Source organism: Corvus brachyrhynchos, unplaced genomic scaffold (assembly GCF_000691975.1).
Source record: "Corvus brachyrhynchos isolate BGI_N302 unplaced genomic scaffold, ASM69197v1 scaffold14, whole genome shotgun sequence".
In the NCBI taxonomy this organism is placed as follows: Eukaryota; Metazoa; Chordata; class Aves; order Passeriformes; family Corvidae; genus Corvus; species Corvus brachyrhynchos.
In genome coordinates this window covers 19373934-19380567 of record NW_008239110.1, presented here as the reverse complement: position 1 = coordinate 19380567, position 6634 = coordinate 19373934, and positions in this window count along the sequence as shown.

Here is a 6634-nt window from a genome sequence, read left to right as displayed (position 1 = left end):
GTGCGAGCCAGTATCGTCAGTGGCTAATGAAAGATAAAGGACTTAAATTTCACCTGCCTCCAAAGAAATGAAACATCCGTTTCCTCGTTTGGGAATAAAAACCAATAAAGTACAGTTTGCCCTTTATTGCAGTCTAGCACTGAGCTGGTGCTTAAATAAAGTTCATCCTTCTTACCATCCGTAAGCTTCACATTCCGCAAGCTGTGCTATTGGGTAAATGCTTCTGCCTTTTGCCGGCAACGTCGTAAAGTTGCTGCAGGCTAAAATAGTCTGTCAGCTGGGTTGCACAGATGAAGCTGATTGTCACTATGTCAGTGCTGAAGGTGCTCCAGAAATCTCTCCTGACTGCTACTGGTAGCAGAAAGAATATAATCACTACAGAACAGAACCCAATGCACGTGGTCCAATATCCACATGTATGTGTATACATGAATACACAGATTTTTTTCGGTGAGAACTTAAAACGTTTCAAAACCACGCTACAAGTGATTTGATGTGGCTACCCAAGGTAGGGTGGTAAGGTGACCACAAGGAGAAAGGACCTGAATAAATTCCTTTGAAGTCTTACCTCATTTAAAAGTGAAAAGAGATACACTGTGATTATTGTACACTGTTTCCTGCTTCTGCTTTTCTTGCAGGTATTTGTTTTAAGCATTCAAGATACCAATTAACAGATGAAGCCATCGCTGGATATGGCAGCATGAGAGATGCACTGAAATATTAGAGTAGGCCTTAATAAGAACATTAATGTAGCAAATTGACTTGATTTCCTCATGTGCAAACGTAAACATTACAGTACTAAAAATGCACATAAGCCAAGCAGGATAAGAAATTGAAACTTTTTCTACATAAAATAGATGCAGAGGTACACTCAAGGCTGCTTCTATTCTGTGTATAACATACCTAACATTTTCTGTCTATCAGTGGTGATTTAAACTCAAGATCTCCCAGTATTTTGTCTAGAGTTTGGCTACTTTCTGTTATGTTCAGAAGCCAGACCTCCTTTGTGTCTTCTTAGTAGTACAAATAAAGGGTCTAGCTCAGATACACTCTAAGGAGTGGGATGGTAAACCTTCCACCATTGTTTGTGTTCATGAGCACGTAGAAAGTATTCCTGCATTTTTTACCCCTTGTCAGCACCTAGTTATTTTTAATTTATCTCTACAAGTGTAGATTACATTTGTGGGAAATATGCTAGCTGAGCAAGAGGCAGGCAGCCAGGGACATGTAGAGATAAGTGGAATCATCCTGCAGAGCTTAATATTCTGGGACGTCTTCCTTCAGTATTTTCAAATTAGTAAGTGTATTATCAAGCTACACCTATAACTTTTGTTTAGGGAAATAAGGGCAACAATTTGGTAACCAGTGCTCTGGTACCTTTGGGAAGAGGACATTTAACTGAAATACTCTTTTGTTCTGTTTGCTCATCACATTACACAGTGAGAACTAACCTGGGACTTTCTAGTGCTGCTGGAACAAATGTGTTGACACCCACCTTGGGTTGTATCTGGAGTAACTGGAGTAAATTAGCTTTTCAAGTAATAGGTGGTATCATAACCCCCAGCAGCAGCATTGGTCCTTGCATGAGAGGGCACATCATGATCTGTCCAACACAAAAGCCAAACTCATATATTGATTCACCTATAATGATAAAATGGGATAGGAACCAGATTATGAATGTGTGGGCAGGACAGCTCACCCCTGGGTTTTAGGTTCCTTGAATGATGGTGTGTTACTCATTAACTTAATTATCCATTAACTGGATGGCTCCTCCTTGGTTTTACCTCCTCAGTTCTGGGTTTCTATTCCACCCCTTGGTTTCACATGGAAGCCCTCTGGACCAACACAAGCACCATAATGTTTCCCAGCTCTGAGGGATGCTGTTTGTCCCCAGGGAAGGCAGGCTCTGAGGGAAAACGTTTCCTACTGTAAAACACTCATAAAAATAATTAGTCTGCAGGTCAGGAAAGCGAGGAATTAGAGGGAAAATGAGATAAAGCCTTTCTCAAAAGTAAAAAGAAAATGCTTGGAGTACCGTACGTACATTTCTTGGCATTTTAAAGGACCTTGAAGTATCAGGAACTAAAGAAAGGCCAGTCGGCTCTTGCAAAGGCTGTCCTTGACTTGCAAGGACAGGAAATGGAGCAAGGCAAACCCATGGTATATCTGCAGCAGAGAATGAGCTCTCAGGTGCACTGGAAAAGGCTGCTGCAGCCTACAGGTGTGGGAGAAAGAGAAAACCTATGGATTGCTGCTCTGAGAAGAAAGTGATACAGAGAGGTCCATCAGGTAACTAGTTGTTAAAGATCTGGGCAGCAGAAAGCCCAACTTTGACATCAGTGAACTCTCTCTCTTTTAGAGAAGCTTCCTGAATACTAGGCTGCAGACTTAGTGCTGCCTTTATATCTCCTTAAAACAAGCTTTTATGGCTCTTAGTGGAATTATCACATATTTTTCTTACATCTTTATAACAAGAAGTTACTAAACTTCTTCAGAAAGCTTTTACAAGGATTATTTTTAATTACCAGTAAATTTTAACAGTTTTTATATATATGCGTGTGTGTGTGTATATCTATATATATATATCTATATATCTATATATAAATTCCTGGAAAGCATATAAAGTCAGCTGTATGATAATGTACAGCTACACAGACCCAATTTGATTTGCATCTCTTGTCTCTGAGATGGCAGCACTTGCAGTGTTCCCACACCCCTATGAATCTATGTGTGCCTCAGAGTGGTCAGGTGTTTTTTCCTGTTAGGGACTGACCACGCCAGTGAGTGAACTCCAGAGCTTGTCCTGAAGACATCCCCTGATTGATAATCCATCCAGATACAATTACAGCCAAATGGTGACTCAAGTTAAATTAGTTTTTGGGGATACTTGATAAATACTGCAAGCTTGCATTTGGAGTACAGCTGTGCACATAGTTGCTAAGGTTATAAGCCCAGGTATTTACTACACTTTTTTTTAAACCATAGAAAGGCTGAGATAGTTTTAATAGTGCAAAAGTTTTCCTGTCTGAGGGGAAGACAACATTTTTTTAATTAAACACCAGTTACATTATGAATATTCTCTTACAAAGATGGATTCAAGGGAGACACAGATTGCTCTTAACACAGCCAAGGACATTTTATTGCCTTGATTTTTCCAAGGACCCTGTCAGTCAGGTTGGAGATTGAGAAATTTTAGAAAATGTTGCTCTTGTCCTCACTGGGAAAACTGTGTCCTCTGAAATATGCCTTATGTGCTGAACCTACCCATGGACAACTGAATGTCAGTCCACTGCTAAGAAAACCTGGAAGAAGAATGAATTGTCTTTCTACACACGAAAAAAGGCCTGAAGGTGCTAAAGGTGTCCAGGAAGCCTGAGTGCCCTAAGCAGATATTAGTACCAATATTTGTGTATAAGACTTTATAGACTGGAGAATTTGCTATTGCAGGAAAGTTGTGAAATCTGTTTTTTAAAAAATTAGAATAATCTCATATTAAGATTTATGAATTTAAAGTAAGTGGGTTTTGTTTGGGTTTTTTTTCCTTTAAGAGGTGTAGCTTCGTTTTTATTACATTCACATTCCCAGCAAACCTGTTTTTGCAAATATTCATTGACCAAGTGTCAGATTTAAGGAAAAAAAAGCAAGGGCTTCAAATTTTGGTAACAATAGTGATCTTTTTAAAGGTCAGATTTAGAAAAAAGTTATTTAGCAGGAGAGTAAATCAGTGAACACTGAAATCCTCTTTTTGTCTGTTTCTAATAAAACTGTGACACCATTAGCAAATGAAAATGCAAGAATCTTTGCACCTTGAGTATTTCATGGAAGGCACATGTCCATTTGATTGTGTTCATAGCAAAGTAGTAAATAAACTTTGTGCAACTGATAGCAAGTAAGCTTTCTGTTCTGAATTGATGACTTCATTTCCCAGAGTTTAGATTTCTAAGAAATAGCAAAATGTACCAGCATAGGGCAGTAGTTTGCTACTGAGTATTATGCTGCTCATTAACTACATTGAATTTAAAAGCACAGCTGCCTACTCCCATTCAGTTTGGTTTTCTCTGCATTTAAATAACTTAACTTTGATCTGTACCATGCATGTTTCATAATTATTTGCCTTTGAGCAATTGCTACACTATTTTGCTACGTTACATGCCCCTTTTATCCATTTGGATCTCAATCCTGGACACCATCTAAGCAGAGTTAAATAGAATACTGCAAACCTGATAGACATATCAAGAGAAAATTAATATCTGTTGGTTTTGGGTGCCCCACCATCACAGCCTGGTTTGTCACTAATGTTGAGCTGCAAAACAGTTCTGCTGATTAGGGCTGAGAGCAAAAGTGCAGCAGATCAGCTCACTGAGGTGAGCTGGCCTGAAGTCCCTAAGGTCGCTTCATATTTGAACTTTTTCCATCTGCTAGTGAAGTGTGGGGAGGGAAGGGGCTGAAGTCTTGCTTTATGTTCCATTCAATATTTGTGGTGATATTTGTAAAGTTTTAAATACAAGAGAATCCTGTTCATAAGGTGTACTTCAGGTGTACTGTCAGTTGTGGACTTTGAACACCTGCTGACATTTAATCTGAGCTCATCTCACGTTATTGACTTTGTATTTACATCGATGACCTTAAGTTGTAATCAGTCAAATGTTACATTAAGAATGACATATTGGTATATGGTACAATTGATAAACAAGGTTATTGGTGCTGCCCTCATATGTCTGTGTTATTCACTCTACTGAATTTTGAAAAGGTGCAGGGACTACATTCAGTCATAAAAGGCTGCTCAGGAACCATACAATATTTTTCTAAAACAATCACTGTATTGCTTAAAATCCTATATTCCTGAGTTTTGCTTGAATGTTAGTTCTACTGGTTGCTCACTGATAGCCTTTTGAAAAGACACAAAACATGTTTTTCCCCTCCAGATTTAATCGGAGGTTTTTGTCAGTGTTATCAACTGCTCTGAGTGCACAGCATCATTAGAGAAAAGCAGTGGTGCATGCCAATTAATGCATCTTTAATGCATCTCCTTAAGAGACTGGTACATCGATCCACCTAAGCATTTGGCTGCCTGCGGGATTTTCCAGAGATTTCCTTTCCTGAAGATATCTGAGGGGATTTTTCTCTTGCTGAAAGCTGGAAACCACAAAGTAACTGAAGAAATCTTATGACACATGGGTTTCCTGCTTTGGCCTTATCCTTCACAAAGACCAAAAAGGAGGAATGTATTTTGAGTGTTGGAGTCCTGCAGCATGGTTTAACAGAGTTATTGGTGAAATCTAGGCCAACATTCTTGCTCACCATAGCTGAAGCAGGATTTTTTCCCTATCTAGTAATGCTGTACCTTTTAAAATTTTAAAGCAAGAATAGAGGCTAATAGGAGTCAGAAGAATCTGACTTAAGTATTATAGTGCTCCTGTTGCTCATTGTGCCCACACAGAAGGTTCAGATGCATTTTGTGGAAGCAGATTTAATACTGCCAAGTTCAGATTAGCCAACGTGCAGGATGTGACCACAGGCGTACCAGTACATTCACTGCATATATAACCACATTTATGTTCGTTAGTGTTTGTCATCACATACTGTGTGCTTTTCTAGGATTTAATTTGTACTTCTGTTCTCCCTGCGAAATCCTACGGAGTTTTACTACCTGGATAGAAAAAAAAAAGTCTCCCAACTTTGTAGCTAAGGTAGGAGCAACAGCACATTTTCCAACCATCTTCTTGGTCTTCAGATGCAAATTCAATGCAGTGCTTTGGCTGGCATGTCCCTTAGGCCAGGTATCTGAATGAGGAAGGAAGGAGTAAGGACCGAAGTTCTAGGCTGTGCGATAGACCAGTTATTTCAACCCGTGTAATTTTTTTTTTTAAACTGTTGTTAGTTGCTTTGACTTACTTTCTTGGTTCCTCCCCTTATTCTGTCCCGTCTTCCTCCAGATATCTTAATATTGCTGCTCCCCACCTCGCATCTCTAGGCTTCCCGCCTACATTTCCCCGCAGAGAAACATTCCTGCCTGCCTGCCCTGCTGTGGGTTGCGGCCACAGGCTGTAGCCTCCTTTCCTTCCAGCTCCCTGGCTGCCAGGAGCTCCTGCGGCCAGCGCCTCGTCCTTCCCGGCTACCTCGCCTTTCCCCTTGCAGCGTCGCTTCCCGTGGAAGCAGCCTGGGAACAGCCCCCTGCTTGCCTCTTTGGGAGGTCAGACAGGAACAGCTTTTGGGCCAGCGGCGAAGCACTGCCCATGCTAACATAAATATTTTATATATATGTCAGGCTTCTGCTAAAATTAAGAAAAAGAAATAAAAAGGCCGAGTTGGGTGTTGGTAATCGCTAGACATCAGTTGCTGAGCAGATCAAACTAGCGATAGGCAGTTTTGTATCTTTTAATTCAAATTATTATTCTTTCTTCCTGCTCACGCAGATCCTATGAAATAAAAAACCTGTCCTTAAAGCCACAATATGACAAGACAGCACTTGACCCGCATGCCTTATTCTGTAAATAAGCAGACGGAGCTGGCAACCGGCGGTGCGCAGGCACCGGGTGTGCGAGCGGGGGGCACAGGGAAGTGACCGACCCCGGCAGCCTCGGCCTAGCCGGCGGAGCCGCTCCCCCCCCCCCCCCCCGCTGGGGGGGAGGGG